General features: G+C 40.9%; 1 protein-coding gene across 4 annotated transcripts in view; it reads left to right on the top strand.

Moving 5' to 3' along the window:
* Positions 1-18,713, top strand: part of EHBP1 (EH domain binding protein 1) — a 391,476-nt gene that overhangs the window by 79,934 nt on the left and 292,829 nt on the right. For 2 of the 4 annotated variants that reach the window (XM_072937665.1, XM_072937653.1), the window contains exon 1: positions 17,985-18,166. The exons of 1 other annotated variant lie outside the window; for it this stretch is intronic. The gene's annotated coding sequence lies outside the window, so the exon portion shown is untranslated. Of the gene's footprint in view, positions 1-17,932; positions 18,167-18,713 lie in introns of those variants that run through there. One more of the 4 variants, XM_072937664.1, reaches the window with a different exon arrangement.

Here is an 18,713-nt window from a genome sequence, read left to right as displayed (position 1 = left end):
CCCACTTTTTAAAAATATACCCATTTTTAATGACAATGTAGAGAACTCAGCCAGGCTGCATGGGATAGTATGGTTAATAGTATGGTTACTGTTATCTTGGGGATGACCACAGCTGCTTTAGCAGTCATATCCTGTTAAATATACCTTGGAAGCTGAGGAAGAGTGAATAAAAAAGGGTAAGAGAAAGAAGTTAGGAAGGTAGTTGAGAGAGGCCCAATGAAGAGCAAGTCTGAAGTGGATCCAGGGGATGGGTGCTGGGCCAGCGAACAGTTGGTCCAGTGAACAAACCAGAAACGGGTCTAGGCAAACGAATGGGGATCAGGTCCACTACATGCACAGGGATGCATGCCTAGACCAACTTAGATTAAAGAAGCAGAGACAAATGAGATATATCTGAGTCACAGAAGCCAGTTCAGGGCTTCAAACAAACAGTCTCTCCACATCTACAGAGCTTTTATGCTTTAGTTGAGAATAAAAATCTGTTTCAGAACATATGGGTCTCCCAGTTCAGGTGCTATTTAGGCTGCCAGGAAAAGTCCCTTTTTCTCCTGTGATTCTTTATGCACTTCCTGGCATCCTTGCACTTCGTTGGGGCCCTGGAATGGTCCTATCTTGTTCCCATCAACTTCCCCTTCCACACCATGTCTTTTATTCATATGCTCAGCCTTATCTCAGTGCTCCTTCCTGCCCCCTTGGTATTCAGGCTGCCAACACAAATCCCCTACTGCAGAGAACTGCGGTCTCAGGCATGAGCTGTGCTGTGAGGCTCCCAGTTTCTGGTTGTCTTAGCATGTGTTTGCAATATCAGTGCCTGGAGTGGCAATAAAGCCCTATTCACAGAAGATGCTATGTCAGACTCCTCCGCTGACTTCTATTATTCCAATCCTTGAGGCTATTCTAAAGAGCTTTATCTGTTCCTCCCACTTTCCCTAGCATTAGCCATGTGCCCATTTCTCCTGGCTATTTGTTTATGTAGAGTATACCTGTTTGGTCTGTTTGAACAGGAATTAGGAAGTCCTGTTGATGGTAGCTTACAGGGTTACTCGGGGTCTGTACAGACCTGCTATTTCTCAGATTATTTATACAATTTATTTGTCTACATTCTCTTACCTCTGTATCTCTAAAATCCATCTTAATGCAATACAGCCCTTAGTGCCAAACCAATTTTTTCTAATACATGTTTTCCCTAAAGCCCCAATACCTTCATTCCTTTGTTCTGATTTATTGCTGCTGCCTAACCACAGCTACGAGGCAGAAAAAATAATAATAATAAAAATTTTAAAACCCTAGTAACAAGCACATCAGGATTAACATACTAGGTCTATGTTAAACCACCCAACAATGAACTAACTCATCTTTAATGTATTAGCTTGATTCTGATATAAATTCTGAATGAAAAGTAAAAGGTTGTGTAGATTAATAATATTAAAGTTGCAAAACAAACCCCTGAAAAATAGGAAATGTTAAGCAAAGGGAGCTGTGCCATCTTTAATTCATTGCTCTGTTCCCAGGCAATTCCATGCAGGCTCGATGCAGGTTCACGGCAGTGTTTTTTAAAAGACTCTTCAGTACCCAGACCATCAGTGCAGGGTATAAACAGCACAGCATATGACTCCAAACTTTAGGGCCTAACTTACATGTATTCTGTGTGACATTGACATGAAAAACATTTCATTGTGACCTTTCATTAAGTCTCACTTGCCTCTGTTAAGTTCTACACAGATAGGTCTATCATTCTACAGGCAAAAATTGCAGGTCAAGGGCTAGATAAATCCCAAGTGGCCTAAAGTAGGTATCACCCAGCATTCGTGGTATTCAACCTGCAGCCCTGTGGAGCTTGAGGAATCTAAATCAACAGTCTCAGAATGAAAAGAACATTAGTGTCAAGTGACGTGGGCTTCCTCAAAATTCTTTATATTCAGTGAAATCATGTTTATTTAACATGATTGAGAAGGTTAGCCTTAATTTGTGAGATGGACACAAGACAAACAACTTCTAGGTAATGGAGGTGACTTCTTGGTGTGCCATATACATAGTTATTTCGGTTCAAGCTCTCAAAATAAGCAGATCATGGTTCTGTCCCTCTTGCTGGAACTGACAAGAAAGAGTGAAATTGGCATGTTAATTCCACAAAGATTGGAAAATTTTTATAAACAACCTTGTTAATAATTAGCTGAAACATTCTCCCTTCAATATTTACATCAGTGGGTCTCAGTAGGGCACAATGATGTGTTGCAAGCAACCTAACAGCAATCACAGTAGGTATACAAAAGTTTGCAAAGGTTCAACTTTTAAAAATAAACCAGAGAAGATTTAAGGTTATCACAATAGTATCATGGTCACACATTTGCATTAAGATACTTTCTTGAAAAAAAATGCAGGGGTGGGGTTACAGAGATGAAGACAGAAACTGCTCATGGGGCTGTGTTGCTCATGCCAACGCTATTCTTGTACATCACAGGAAAAACAAACCAAAACAAACAAACAAAAAACACAGAGGAGAGGACTGCTACTTTACATCAATTTTCTTAATAAATCCTTTTATCATACAGAGATAGAATTAAACCTTGCTCACTTTCCTTTGTAATTATAGCTGATGGCTAGAATTAATTAGGTTTTACTCACTGTCTAAACTTACATGTAGCAAAGAATGTGGACCTTGGAGATCTACCCACCATATGTGTATTATCGAGTATTGTAGTAAAATGAGGAAGAATGGAAGGAAAGAGGAGAAATCTGGAGAAACAGTGGCACCTCAAAGGGTGACACCACTTTGGTGATGTCACCTCTGGCTGGTTTCAGTCTTGTAGATTGAGAAACAACTTTGCTAGGACTCTGTTGTTTGTCAGACTGAGACAACTGACTGTGACTGTCCAAACTGTCAAGAGACTGCTGCACAGTGTTATTCACTTACAGATGATATACACTTACAATGGGGATTATTCCTTTCCCATTACCAGAGTTACTTCCTTTCTGATCTCATGATACCCTGAGAATTGAATTTGCAATTTAAGGTTAGCCGGTAAGCAAGGAATCAGAGACAAAAGTGGAGGAAGATTTTAGGAATATTCTCCAGGCCGTGATGAGATTCTTGACCCACAATAGAGAAAACCTTTCTAATCTCCAGACTGAGTGAATTCCCAGAGGAGTCACACCCTCCTCTGAAGAGCACTGGATAAACACTGTAAATTTGATTCTTTGAATTTCCTTTCTCTCTGCTGTAAGCTTCCTGAATCCCTTCCACTCAGACAGTCTGTTCAGTTTTAGTACATTTCTGCAACCATTAGCGTTCTGTGGTTATTCAGAATAGAAATTGACTTCTGCTGAGCACATAAGTAGAATTTATTGGAAAGAGCCAAGAACTCTTACCCAGTGGAATGAAAAGCTGAAGTCATATGTCTCTGAAAGGATCCATGGAACTACCCTTAGGATGCTTACCTTACTGAAGTGTAGTTGATTTACAGTGTTAGTTTCAGGTGTAAAGCAAAGTAATTCAGTTATACATATACAAACATACGTATTTTTTCTTTTCAGATTCTTTTCCATTATATGTTATTACAAGAAACTGAATATAGTTCTGTGTGCTATACAGTAGGTGCTTGTTGTTTATCTATTTTATATATAGTAATGTGTATCTGTTAGTCCCTAACCCCTCAATTTATCCCTCCTTTCCCCTTTGGTAACCATAGTTTGTTTTCTATGTCTGTGAGTTTGTTTTTGGTTTGTAAATAGAATTTGTATCATTTTTGTTAGATCCCACATATAAGTGATACCACATGATATTTGTCTTTCTCTGTCTGACTTACTTCATTCAGTGTGATAATCTCTGTGTCCATCCATGTTGCCACAGATGGCATTATTTTGTTCATTTTTATGGCTGAGTAGTATTCCATTGCATATGTATACCATATCTTCTTTATCCAGTCATCTGTTGTTGTCTATTGTAAAAAGTGCTGCTATGAAACTTGGGGTGCCTATATCTTTTTGAATTAGAGTTTTCCCACTGGAGTTGTTTTTTAAAGCTTAGAATATGGGCAACTTTACAATGTAACCTTATCAAGGCTAACTAGACTTCATCTTTTTGAGAACCATTCTCTGAAAATCCTGCCCTAGTAATAGGAGATTTTGCCAATAATAAGTTGAGCAATTTCTAGGAGATAATTTTGCTTGGTAATAAGATATATTGAACTTGTTTTCCTAATCCATTCTTGGCCTCCAGATATGTTCAAACTAGCTCCTCCAGCTGGGTGGAGAGGGTAATTCCCCACCCCTACCCTCAGTCTGGAGAATATCACACTCCATTGGAAACTTTTATCATCATCCCTGTGGATATGTTAATGCAACATGTGGTGGGTCCAGATGTAAATAAACCTTAGAAAGGAAGAATTGTGAAGGGTTTTGTCTATCTTGGACAAAAAACTTTGACCATAAAACTCAACAAGTATGCATTGGACTCAGGTCCTAAAAATCTAAAATCTAAAAGGACTCTTTAATTTTGGAATCTTTGAAGGCAACCAGTGGATTTGATAAGAAAACTGAATCCTCATTCTGAAATGAGAATCTTAATATTTGAATATTCTATCATACATCACTGAATAAAATAAAGAATATTTTATATTTAATATATCATTTATTGTGGATTCTGCTATTTCCATTTTTTACTGACTCAGGAACCCCTAAATAGTGTGGTTCAAGAACTGGTCTGGTTCTTCAAGGCTTTAAAAATCCTTGTCTCAGATTCCTAGGCTGGGATTCCACTTCTCTTTCAGGGCCCTTATTACTAATGATAGGTTTATAGGCTTTGCTTATGCATTCTTCAAAGTGCAGTTTTTACCAGGAGTTTTCTATAGAAGACTTTGTTTTCTTCCAAAATGCTCTGCAAAATGCTGGCTGACCTCTTGACTAGTGGCTGTGTTGCTACGGTTTTCTGCCTGCCTGTCTCTCTGACCTGAGTGTTCTGGGGTCACATTGTATCTGTCCCAGTCACTTTCTGTGATGTAGAAAATAGAGAGGGGGAGGATTGGCTGTGTTTTGACACCATTATTATCCTTACCTTTTCTTTTCCACACCCCTCCCCGCAAATAAGTAGCAGCTTAGAGCACTTCTCAATAGGATATGACATTAATATCTCTGCCAGTAAAGAAGATCCAGAAATAAAACCAAACTTACTATTTCCAATTTTGTACAAGATCACAATTAAAAATCTCTCAGAAGCAGGGATTTTTAAGATCCTAAGATTATTTCTAAATTTTGATTCTCCATATCATCTCAGATTCTTTTTACCAGAGTGCATTTCAACTATGGCAGATGGCATATCCCAAAGATGGCTGCAACAATATCTCCCAACCCGCATGCTTTTCTACAACGTGACGTTGCTACCTTCCCATCAAGGGGTTGTTATTTCTCTACCCCTCTGAATCTGGGAAGTCTGTGTGATTGCTTTGGCAATAGAATACAGTGGAAGTGGTGTTGTGCCAGTACTGGGCTTAGCCATTAACTGGCCTGGAAGTTTCAATTCTTGTTTCTTAGAAGCCAGCTGCTATGTAAGAAGTGTGATTACCTAGAAACCACCCTATGAGAATCCCAAACCACACTGAAAGACCCTGGAGGATGAGATGCTGTGTGGAGACAGAGAGAAGCCAAGGAGCACCAAAGCTCTGGACATGGGATGAAGGCATCATTTTGGGCACCCAGCCCAGCAGAGCCTTCAGAGGACATTGTGACCGTAACTACAGGAGAGAGCCCAAGAAAGAACTTCCTGGCTGAACCTTGTCAACTTACAGAACTATGAGAGACAACAATGTTTAATTTTGAGCCACTAAGTTCTGGGGTGGTTTGTTAAGCAGTTAGCTGAAACACACCTATGGTGACCATAGCAGGGTCTAAGGGCAACCCTTCTTCCCAAACTTTAAATGCAGTAGCTCTGGGTTTATCTACTTTACATTTAGGGATTCTTCATAAGAAACTATTTAGAAAAGAGTGGCTCCACCTCTTTAAAAAGTTTGACCATCACAGCCACGGATAATTGAGAGTTGGCTAAATAAATATGGGCCACCCTTGAGGACCATTAAAAAACACTGTGACATCAAATCTCCCTTGATCAGATTCCTTTAGACACAAATATACTTAGGTATTTCCGGAAGGATGTGTATTTATGTCTGATTTCCAAAGCCCTTGATATAAAGGGTTTCAATTCTGATTTCTAATGGTCCTCACCATTGAGAAATTCTTTTTTTAATCAAAGATTCATAGACTATGGACTATGCCACCCTCCTACATCTGCCCTTGTTTGAATTCAGGAAAAGAAGTTCATGACGTCTGTCATGGTGATATGGACTGCAGGTCTTGGAAGAAAGCAAACACCACTTTTCTTGGTGCCACTGGCCTGTGTTAGGCACAAGATGATGAGAAAAAGGCAACTTAATAAAGGCATCCATTTTCATTAGAAATGGCTTCTCTATAATAAAACTTGCACATCCTCTGGCCCTGAGCTTTCCCTAAAACATCTGAAGTGCCCTTGCCAATCAAATCCATTTTTCCTTCAGTACTTAGCAGAGCTATATGTAGAAAGATTTCCTTAAAGGCTTTCAGCATGCTCAGCTAAGAGCAGTGTTTTTAGTCTTGCTACACTAGTGTGCTGTTTCCTTTTATCATTCGGACCATCTGTGATGAAGTCTATTTTGTTAACTCAGAAAACCTCAATTTCTGTAAGACTTTAAGATGAAGCATTAACATATTTTTATGGATTGTGCTACCATTATGGTTTTGGAGACTTCTCATTTATGTTATTAAAAAGAAAAACCCTGCCATCTAAGCTTCTCGTAAGAAGCTATTTTTACATTTATAATCTTTAAAGATGCTTATGGAAAGAAGTGCTTTGAACTCTTTCAGTAAGATTTAGCTCAGCCTAAAGCTTAACAATAATATAATTTGAGTGAGAGTGTCTGATCCTACCTGTCAGAGATACTGCAGAAAGATACATAAATCACGGCCAGAATCTCATCTGAAACCAGTTTAAAAATTCATGTGGCTAAGAGTCATTCCTGTGTGATCTGGTTTCTTAATACCATAGTACACACTGAATGTTGGGATGTCAGCGCTGGAATGCACCTTAAAACTCATTTTACCAAACCCCTTTGTGCTGCAGATGAGGAAACTAAGGCCATGCATTCTGACTGGAAAGCACACTTCCTTTCTACTGTCTTCTGGCGAATCCAGGTGTGCTTCCTAGGACCAGCGTCACCTGGGAGCTTGTTAGAAATGCAGGATCTCAGGCATCACACCAGGCTGACTGCATCTGCATCTTCATTTTCACATGAGCACCAAATGGTTCATAAGCACATTAAAGTTTGAGAAGCACTGCTCCATACCACATTTTTTTTGCCCCAGAGAATAGCAAGTCTTTGGAATCAGATCGTTCCAGATTCAAAATCCAGATTTTTTTCACTCATCAACAAAGTGGCCTTGAGCAAATCACTTAACCTCTGTGGTCCTCAGTTTCCTCAATAGTTACATGAGGGTAATGATACCTATTGTGGAAGGTCACCATGGAGTTTCAATGCAAATAGTGTTTGTGTAGTTTTCAGTCAAGTGCCTGATAGTAGACCCACAGTAAATGGAAATGTCTACTTATTGCTGCTGTTTGCTGTTGCCTCTGCTGTTACCACCACTGCTGCTGAAGCTACCACTGCCACTGCTGCTGCTGCTGCAGCTGCTGCTGCTACTACTGTGACCACGGCTGCTACTGCTACTGCTACTGCTACTGATACTGATACTACTACTGCTCCTACTATTGCTGTGCTGCTGCTGCCGCTGCTGCTACAGCAAATACTAACACTCCTGCTGCTGCTGCTCCTATTACTACTGCTGCTGCTGCTGCTGCTACAGCGAATACTAACACTCCTGTTGCTGCTGCTCCTATTACTGCTGCTACTTCTGCTGCTACCTCCATCGCCATGGTTGTTAATAACTCAGGCGGGGAAAGTAACCTGCCATACATTGACAAGTGGCCCAGGCGAAACTTTGACCCAGGTCTCCTGACTGTCATTCCAGGGCAGCTTTCCCTGGGCCTCATAACCTCCTTTCTCTCTTAAGTACAGCTCAGTGCTGGAGCCAACATTCTTATATAAGACCACTTCAGTTCTTGGAGTGGAATACAGAAAAAAGAGACTGCTTTTTTAAGGTTTCCGTTTAAACCTCCTGGAACAATAAAGTCAATTTGCTCAAGGGGGAGGGTATAGCTCAGTGGTAGAGTGCACGCCCAGTATGCATGAGGTCCTGGGTTTAATTACCAGAACCTCTACTAAATAAATAAACCTAATTACCTCCCTCCATTTAAAAAAAAAACAAGAATTTAAAAAAATCAATTTGCTCAATTCTGTATCTTTTCAAATTGTTATTGCTTCAGCTCCGTCTGAGATTCTTCTAGGTGGCAGCTTCTGTTTTCTTCAATTATGGAATGCTGCCTCCCTCTAATTTTTTTTTCTGACCTCTAAAAAATTTTCTGCTGAAAGTTTTACTGGATCTGATAGTACGTTTGTTTTCTTAGAAAACGGGATATGTGTTAAACTACAGAGAGACCTCAAGTTTTTAACAAATGAATTTTTTATGTGTGTTTCAGTCTTGGTCCTTTCAGCATTCAACCCTACACTCAAGTGTACTCACCTCTCCAGATATATAATAACCTCACTTTTAATAGTGGGAAAGGAAGGGGGAAAACCTTCATTGTATGAAAATAGATTTTGCTATTTTTCAAACTGAAATAGATGCTGACTTCTTTCTTTAAGGTTCCAGAATGACTTCTGGTCCCTGTTTTTAGAATTGAAGGCATGTGACTTAATTGGAGAACATCAGCTAAAATGTTAACCACTTAGCCTCAGATACACTGGATTCCAAAATATTATAAATCCTATGAATGGTGGAGTAGCATATTTGTGTGGAAAGCATCCAAATATCTCAGCAAGAACTGTAAAAGCACTTTGCAACCAATGATATTGAGCAGATATTCCTCTTTCACTTAACAAAGGAAGTAAAAACAGAAGAACAGGATCATACAATAGGACCAGTTTTATGCTGGCCCCACTGTAGAAGGTAATGCAATTTGACAATTTATAAGAAATTGCATGGCATATATATACATGCATCTTAACTATATTCAATTTTTACTTGTAAAAAATAAATAATTTAAAAAATTAAATGAAATGATGTATCTCACTCTATTATGTAGGTGAAAAGGTACTAGGTTTTCTTCTCCAGGAGGCTGAGACTCCTTGGCTACTGCTAGAGTAGGTGGGTCCTGGAATAGGTTTGCATCTTATACCTGCTTAGTCTAGCAAGCACTGTGCCTTGTGTTTTTAACAAACACTTAAACTTTTGTAGGGATCCAAATGAACCAGAAGATCCAGTATATAATTTTTCAAAGCACTTCCCACCATACACACAAATTGGCTAAATTCACAAATGAGCTGCTTTATCAGGGTCAAGGAGCCTTAAGCATGGCTTTGTGTTATAAGCCATAGATATATATAAGTCTAACATTTCCTGAATGGGGGTATAGGTACACAAGAACACTGTGCTGTCCTGAATTCCAAAGGCAATGTTTCCCAGAGTCTTAAAAAAGAGGTCCTTTAAAATTGGTATTTATTTGTCTACCTATTTATTTCCTAAGGACTTACACGTTAACCAAACACAGTTTCTAAGCACTTTACAAATATTAACCCACCATATACCTTTAACAATCTTGACCAGGTAGGTTACTCTTATCCTCATTTTCCAGACGAGGAAATAGAATCAAGGAAAATTAAATAACTGTCCAAGACTACACAGCAAATAAATGACAGGGTTGGAACTCAAGTAGTTTGACTCTAAAGTCTATGCTGTTACTGGGCTACATTATGAAATTACTACGTTGCAATTTTCCTTATACTTAATTAGTTGGCAGATAAATTTGTTACTTGTGGTACTAATGAAACCAAGATGATGAGTTCAGTACTTAAATGTGTCAATTACCGAGGCTCTGTATGTATGATTTATAATCAATAGTCTGTATTTTTAATTCGATAGTCTGTATTTTTAATTTCAGTCTTTATTTAATTATTAGCTAGCTTTTTCAATTCATAAGGCGATGATAATTTTTCCATTTAAGACCATATGTTATTATTATAAACTAGTAATATAAAAAGCAAGCTAAGCATAATTTGAAAAATGTCCTGAGGTTGTAATACAAGGGACTGAGTACAAATGCCCAAAGCTTACTAGAGATTTGTAAAAGAATTTTAAATGAGACAGGAAATGAGTTATTTGCCTGTTGAACACCTTGATGCTTTCCTTCCATGCTGCTATTTGCATGAAAATCTGCCCCTTAGGTCAGAGTTTATTGTAGGTAGAAAAAGTTTCCAATACCCAGCCACAAATCCAGGAATCAAAATTTCCCAATACATATAAAAGACAAAAAATCCTCCGTAATCTGTAGCCAGAGTGCTTCTGGGCCCTGGAACCACCCCATTGTGCCTTGGCCCCTCCAGCACAGACGCCTAAGTGTTGCCATGGCAGCAGGGACCCAACTGTGTGGGCTGGTTTCAATAACCAGCAGCTGCTCACTTCAGAAAAAGCAGGATGTCAGCCCAGTTCTGAATGAGCATTTTTCTCTGGGCTTTGACCTGACCTGAATATTGTTTTCTTATTGCATTTCCTTTTATTTATTCATTTTTAGATATCAACTTTCCTTGAACTTTCCCTCATTTGTGTTGCCGTTGGCAGGTCTACATAACTTCTCTTTCCTTCTGTGGAAAATGTTTTTTTTTTTTCTTTAATAGCTCCTGAGGTTTTCCCTGTGCCTTCCTTATCTCCCACAATACCACATTAAACACACACACACACACGCACAAACACACACACACCCCTGTGCCTCACTACATAAAGACCCCAAGCAAACCCACTGAGTTTATTTACCCTGAGAAGTGTGAAGGCTCAGATAGCCCTAAAAACCCTCCATGACTTACCCAACACCAAGTACATTTCATTTGCCCTGTGAAAATTTGAAGCTGGAGTAGACAAATGACCCTGTACTCACATTATTCTGGCCATGATCAGAGAATCTATGTTTTAATCCGAAATGAATTCTCAGTTCACAGCTGATTCACAACCTAGGCTTTCCCCACCTTCTTTGTTTACATGTTGACAAAATAGGAAGAATATAAAAATATAAAAAACTACCAATATGATTTCTGACCTCCTCTCATAGGCCTGTAGAAAAAACTTCTTGATGCGAGGCAAGATCTGTACTATATTTGAGATGAATTTTGCCCTCTCCAGCTCTTAAGGAGTTTGGAATAATTTGGAAATGAGGCTTGTGCTGCTGTTGAAATTTTTTTTTATAAATTTGAAACAGTTTGTTTACAAGTCGTTGCTAAAGACTGTCAGAGAAAAATGTTTGTGGACATGGTATCCAAAAGGCTGGCAGAACCCAGAACTTGCTTGATATTCAAAGGCGAGCTCATCCAACATTATCCTGCACAGTGTATATAATTACTTGCATGTTGGGAGCCAAAATAGGGAAGGCAATCCTGTGAGTATGTGTTTATACTGAAGAGTTTGAGACACAGAACAATTCAGCAAGCATTCTTCAGCCTCAGCATCTGGGAATAATTAATTTGTGTGCTGTGGTTTATAGCATCAAGTTGATAAAGTTGCCTAAAGCATGGAGGCCATTGGCCTTAGAACTTTCTACTTCAGGGTTTTCCATTGTGGCTAATTTTAGTAAATCTTTTTATTTTTGATCCTAAAATGCTGTGACAAGGAAGAAACTTCTGCTTATGGTTTCTTGATCATTTTCTTTTCGATCTTATTCCCACTGTGTTCGGGAAGTTGGCACTCCCACTCTTCCTTGTATGGCGATGCTGCTAGGCAAAGAGCTCTCAAAAGTGAGGCCCCGGAAAATGTAGTATTGTTTCTAGTAAATACTTGTCTGAGCTCTGAAGGGTTCCTCTGGAGTACAAAATGAGTCTTTGCTTTTATAAATTTTAGTCCAGGACACTGGAGACTGTCATGTGAGATTCTCAATCTGTTACATATGGAAAGTATTGTGACAAGTTCTGATAGTTTATGTTAGGTGCTACTTTCCCTTACTTGTGATTGTGACTTTTAGAAATCAAGCACTATATATATACACACACTATATATATAGTATATATACTATAATGCAAATATGTATATGTGTTTGTGTGTGTGTGTGTGTATAGTGTCCTCTCTATCCAACAAGTCAACATGTTGCAGTGGGCTTATCAGTTCCTGGGGATTTTCCTCCAGTTTCTCACTAAGGCATGCTAGAATGAAACACAACTGTTACTCTGACCTGAGTTTAATTCAGAATTTCAGAATAAGAACAAATGCTTTATCTTTGTTGGCTGAGTGCTCCGAGTGTTTAGCAGTGCTAAAAGTTTTTTTCTATAGCACCTTTGAAAGCTCCTGTTTCATAACAGCCAGCTATTTTCTTTTGAATCCTGGTGAGAAACAAACTGAGGAACTCCCAGAGCACAGCCAGGTTTTCATCCCCCTCCCCTCTCTTTTCTCAGGGTTTATCTCCACACTTTGACAACTGTTTCAAATCACATGTGCCCTATATTTGAGGTCTCTTTGGACTAAATATAAGTCATTGCCCTTCATGGTCAAAAATGCCAACTTCTAGAAAGATATTTTATGTGGGGTTGCACTCATAAAAAGTAACCAGCCTGAAGTGAATTTCTCAGGTTGACACACTCGCTGCCCCAGGGTGTCACTGTCCCAGTCTCTGTGCAGCGTGACACCTTCCTGCTCCCTCCTTCAGGGCTTGGAAGCAGGGACTGAGCCTTACATCAGTGATCAAGTACTTTCATGCCGTAGCTCTCAAAAGCCAGTGTATGGTCCAGTGACTGGATTGGTACTGGTTGGTCATGAGTTTTCCCAGATATCTTTTCTGATACAAAAAAAAAAAAGAGCTCCATGAATATAGGAAACTTCTCTGTCATTTTTACCACTGTACCTCATCGTATAGAAATTCCTGGTGCACGTCACTTACTATGGCCAGTGAATGAACGAAAGGATAAGTGAATGCATGAGTGAGGGGAGTTCTTCCTAAAGCTGAGTATACTCATTTTCAGAACAGAAAATTCTGATATTATTTCCTTCTTACCTTTTTGCCCTTATAATATGTTTATTTTGTAATAATTATTATATAAGGTAAAAATGTTATTGGAGAGATTCTAAGCAAAAGGGAAATATTAAGCAACCTGAGGTCAGTTCCCAAAATTCTTGCACTGGTCCATGAAATTCAAAGTTGGAAATCACTGCCCCAAAGCATGTTCTCTCTTGCTGTTGCCTTGTGTCTTGTGATGTTCTCTTTTTCTTCCTAAAATTTGCCTCAGAAGGGATAATCAAAAGTGAATTCAAATGAACCAAAGTGAAAAACATCATTCAGATTCAGAAACACCAACATTGTTGAGCAGCTACCTCGTGCCAGACCCTGGCTATTCACACCCATGTGCTGTCCTGCCTAAGTCCTGAGAGGTAGGCATTATTATTTTGCTTTTACAGATGAGGTGACCAGTGGTCTAGATTCGGGGTGGTCCATATCCTCCCATAGACAAGGAAGACCTAGAGGGCTGAGGTGGTCCAGGAGAGGTTAATGGAAGACACGAGAATGAGCTGAGGCTTGCCTGTCCAGGGTGATTTGGTTGGGAAGAGGATGACATTGTGATCAGAGTAAAGATAAGAAGGAGTAATGAGCTCCATGTAGTTTGAAACAGAGTCCAGACTGACCTGAACGGAAAGCAAGGAAGACTGTGGATACGTAGGTGACTGGACAAGATCATTATTTCACAAGTCATGACGCTTCAAGACAGAATGTTCTGAAGCTTGCTAACTTCTCAGGTTCCCACTTAGTCAGTCAATGCCCTGAAGGACACATTTGTCTCTTTGAATTTGTTTGCTTGACTGTTTTTGGCTTCACACAATGTTGCTTGGGAAGATGATTGCACTCTTAACTGCTGGGCGTGTTTTCCTATAAGAAAGATTCTCTGCAGTCCTGTTGCTGAGTGTGCAGTGCATTCTTAGTTTTCTGTAACAGCTCAGACTTTTGAGTCAGAAGTTTCCAAGAGCAGCAGAAGCCCTGCCTATTATAAGTATCCAGCTCCGTTAATGCATCCTTAAGCTTGGTGTGACAGTTGTATGACATTAATCTTATTTTAAAGTCCTACTTGGGGGAGGGTATAGCTCAGTAGTAGAGTGCATGCCTAGCATGCATGAGGTCCTGGGTTCAATCCCCAGCACCTCCAGTAATAAATAAATAAATAAATCTAAAAAATACAAAAAATTAAGTCCTACTGTTTCAAGTGGTGCTAGCCTTTGGATCTAACGATGTGTCCACTATTGTTAACACTGAGTCATCTCAGCTGAGGAGTGAAAAGCTGATAAACTTGGCAAAAACGTGTATCTGTGAAGCACCTAGTTCAGTGCTATGTGGTAGGTGTTCAGTAAATTGTAGCTGTAGTGGATTCTCCTTGTTCGTGGATCCCACGTTCGCAAATTTGCCTACTTGCTGAAATTCATTTGTAATCCCCAAGTCAATACTCACAGCACTTTCATGGTATTGTGGACAGGGGCAGAGCAGTGAAAAATTTGAGTCATCTGACATACACGTTCCCAGCTGAGGTCGAACAAAGCCAACACTCTGCCTCATTGCATTGGCTCTCATACTGTAAACAAGTGTCTTTTGAGTGGTCCCCGTAGTGCTCTTTTTCACATTTTTGTTCTCTTTTTGGTGATTTCATTGTTTAAAATGACTCCTATGTGTAGTGCTGAAGTGTTTTCCAGTCTTTCTAAGCACAAGAAGCACCTTACAGGCTAAAAATGTGTGTTTGGGTAGCTTTGCTCAGGCTTAAGTTACAGTGTTCTTGGTCATGAGTTCAATGTTAATGAATCTATAATATTTATTAAATACGGAAATAAGTTTTATGGTATCCTTCAGGTTTCTGGATTGGGAAAATGGAGGTTGATGGTGCCCGTGACAGGGAAGGCTGCAGGAGCAGCATAGTAGAGGGAAGAAATAATGGGTTTTGGACACATGAAGCATCCCTAGGGCAAGCATTATATCCAGAGATAAGAAGCACCAGGTAGAGTGGGTGGGAAGGTAGTGCTGGGCGAAGCTGAAGGCAGTTAGAGTGTTTGAATCATTTAGGAGGAGCAGTGACTGCATCAGGGTCATGAGTGGAAAGCGAAGCAAACAGATTACCAGCAAAAGGTGTTTGGGGGAAGAAATGTAGGTACTCAAGGCTACTTTCAGCTTTGGGCACACATGTGCCTGATGCTGTAAGGTATTTTAAAGGTGTTGTCGAATGCCAGACATTGCTCTGGACCTTAGCTAGTGACTGGATCCTGCTCCCATAAATGAATCTTCTGGGGCCTGGCCACATGTCGGCAGCCCTCTGTTCCTTTACCCGCTGTCTAATCATACCTTGGAATATCTCCTGGTACCAACAAAGGCCATGACCATAACAGAGCCAGCTACAACTTATGAAATCTGCCTTCAACTCTTGCCCCAGGTCCAAACTCACACTGGACAGTTTCTCCAAACCCTGCCCTGTGTCCTCACAGGCCATTGCCTGGCCCTTGCTCACTAGCCTGCTTGCCAATTCAGAAAGCTCTGGTCTCAGGCCATGCCCTTAAGAATCCAAAAAAGTCAGTAAAACCAATGATCTTGCATGTTTTTCCCAGAAAACACTTACTACTAATAAAGATTGAAATTTCTCTTAGATTCATGGAGTGAGAGGTAGGTAACTTTATGCAGGAACCGGCCTGGAAGCATTAAGGAAGTCAGTGGAGAGGTACATTTGCTCCCACAGTGCACAGCTGTATTACAGGGGACCAAGCCTGTGGAAGAAAGAACTGTCAGGATACTCACAGAGACTTCAGGAAATAGGTCTGAGCTGCTATCCTCATCCCTGCCGTGCCGGGAGGAGACTGGCAATCCAAGAGCAAGTCTGTGGAAAGACACAACAGAGCCAGTGTAGCTGTAGAAATCAAGATTTGGGATCTGGGAAAAGGGAGCAGTGCCACGGCTTGAGGAACACAAGAGTCAGGGGCAGGTTGCAGAACCACATTGTCCAGGAGTCTTAGTCTGAACAAGGCAAGGGCTAAGATGGCCAGAGTCTTGCCTCCCCCGCCTGGCTACCAGGTAAGCTGGCAGAAGTAAACCGAAAGACAAGGAGAAGCGTGCTAGGGGCGAGGGGCAGGGCGGACCTTCTCCAAGGCAGGGTAAACTCGGAGACCCAGGCATAAGGAGATCAGGTAGGCAGTCTGGCTGCTCCAGGAGCCCCTCAAGGGCAACCCCACCTGACAGAATCTTTGAAGCTTTTGAGCTTCTCTTTGACCTCTAAGAGCAGCTTCTTCCAAGCTCCCCTTGGAACTTGGGTGAGAGCAGCAGATACACAGTTTCAATCCATCAGTATGTTCTGTGAGGTGGGGACGGGAGGGGGAAGGAGGCAGCCTTCCCCTGACTGGAAGCTTGCAGAAAACTCTGGAATAGGGACAGGGTGTGGACGAGAGCTAAGCCCAGGCCTGTGACAATTGCCGAAGCTGACATTCTGCTACTTGTTCTAAAAGATGAACATCTTTTAGATGGTATCTACCAATCATCCCAAGGGTACTCACGTTCACACTATTGCATAATGCAATTAAGAAGAAGTAGCGAATATGAAAGCACACTGTTATGCTGTAACACTGAGTAAATGCAGGGTACTGAGACTGCTAAAAGCTAGTCATGTAACAACAGCCTTTATAGCCCCATTTACAGAGCAGTGCTATGCTAAATGTTTTATATCTATTATTTTATTCAATCCTCCTTACAGCCATAAGAGGTAGGTAGTGTTATTACTTGCACTTTATAGATGGGGAAAGCCAGGCTCACAGAGTATCTAACCCAGGTCACGCAGTTAACTGGTTTAAGTGGCAAAATCTGCAGTCACGTCCGAGTCTGTGTTGATCCTGAAGACAATGCTTCTTCCAAAGACCGAAAACGCTGCTGTATCTTTGTTTTAAACGTCTGGCTGAGCTACCTCTTCACTCACTGTCTGCAGAGGTTAGCCCTGCAGCAGCAGTGTCTGCTGTCACCCAGAGAGCAGCCCAGGGGTGGAGGGGGTCCTGAGGAAGGCCCGGGTATGGAGGAGCGCTCCCTCGCCGGCCCTGGGTCTTATCTGGCAGTCTTCACATTCCTGCTAAGCGCCCCAAGCAGGACGCATTCCTGACTGGGTGGAGGGAAGAATTCTTGGCATTCTTCATCCACTGTCCTCCCAGGGGTAGGGATGCAGGGGGAAAGAAACCCTTCATTTCTAATATTTGGAATTACTCTGAATTAAGTCCTGCTCTCTGAGCCTTGAGCAAGGGGTAGAAAGGGATAGGGAGGGGGGAATTCAGGACCACTGAGACATGTACTTCTCCTTACAGCATTTCCGGATTGTGCAATCAGGAACTCACACTCTTGTTCAATAGTCTCTTTGGCCTGTGAGGTCCTTGCCTCTGACCTTCATGCTTGGCACACAGTTTGTATTGTCTGTCATTCTTATACAGCATAGCATCCTAGTGTCAGTTATTCTTGTACATGGAACAGTCCAGATGTTTGCATGAATATTACCTCTCTGCAAGAATAACACGTATTGCTTTTAAAAATGTATACTTTACTGTGCTTTATCACTCATCTCATTTGATCTTCACAAGAAATCTATGAGGCTGGTGTTATTATTTCCATTTCACAGAGGAGAAATCTATGCTGGAAAGTAGGTAACTTACCTGCTGTCAAATAGTTGCAAAGGCAGAGGTGGCCTGTGACCGAGCCTTCTGACTTTTCTTCACCATGTTTGACTCAAGGCCTCCCATTGTGCCGTCACAGATACTGCAAGGGGGTAACTGGGGGCCTGCCCAGTTACTGGGTAACATCTGATTTTCCTTCCCAGAGAGGGTCTCCAGTGACAGACCAGGGGTTTGGAGGTCCAGGCCAGGGAGCACCGAGGAGCTGGCCAGAGCACAAGGTCAGGATGTCCCTGTAGCGGCAAAGGGTGAAACAGAAAAAGTGATCCAGCATCTTGAGAAGCTGAGTCAAAAAGCCAAGCCAACCACCTAAGCAGGGATGAATTTCAAGGTATGGACTGTAGCCAATGCGTAAGTCCCGAGCATCCTCCCGATGTCCCACAAACTGATCCCAAAATATGTCTTTTCTTTGGAACTTCCTAGCAAGTGGCCCCTGGTGCCCTAGATTTTCTGTCTGTGTACATCTGTGTGTATGTGTGTGTGTGTGTGCATGTGTGTCTAAAGTTTACTTATTAGTAACTGCTAAGTTGTTAAGAGTTAGGAGTATTTGGTATGCATTAACAAAATTTTAGCACTTAACTAGAGTTTGCTGAGGACAACAAGAGAAGATGGATATCTTAGGGATATTGAAGTACTCTTGAAACTTAGAGAAGAGTCTAATAATGTGCTTACATTTTGCCATAGTCAGAACATGGGGAGAAAAGAGCCTAGGTACAAAATAAGGTCTTCTGTTTGCCAAAATGCCACCAAGAAAAATCTTCCAATACTGCAAAAAGGCCATCTAGAAGGAAGAACTCAAGGAGAGACGTCATCTTATCCTGGGAATCTTTGGGTTGGATCCAGGCAAGAAAAAATCTTCTGCTTATTATTAAGAATCC

This window comes from Vicugna pacos, chromosome 15 (assembly GCF_048564905.1).
Source record: "Vicugna pacos chromosome 15, VicPac4, whole genome shotgun sequence".
In the NCBI taxonomy this organism is placed as follows: Eukaryota; Metazoa; Chordata; class Mammalia; order Artiodactyla; family Camelidae; genus Vicugna; species Vicugna pacos.
This window is presented reverse-complemented; position numbering and strand designations above follow the sequence as displayed.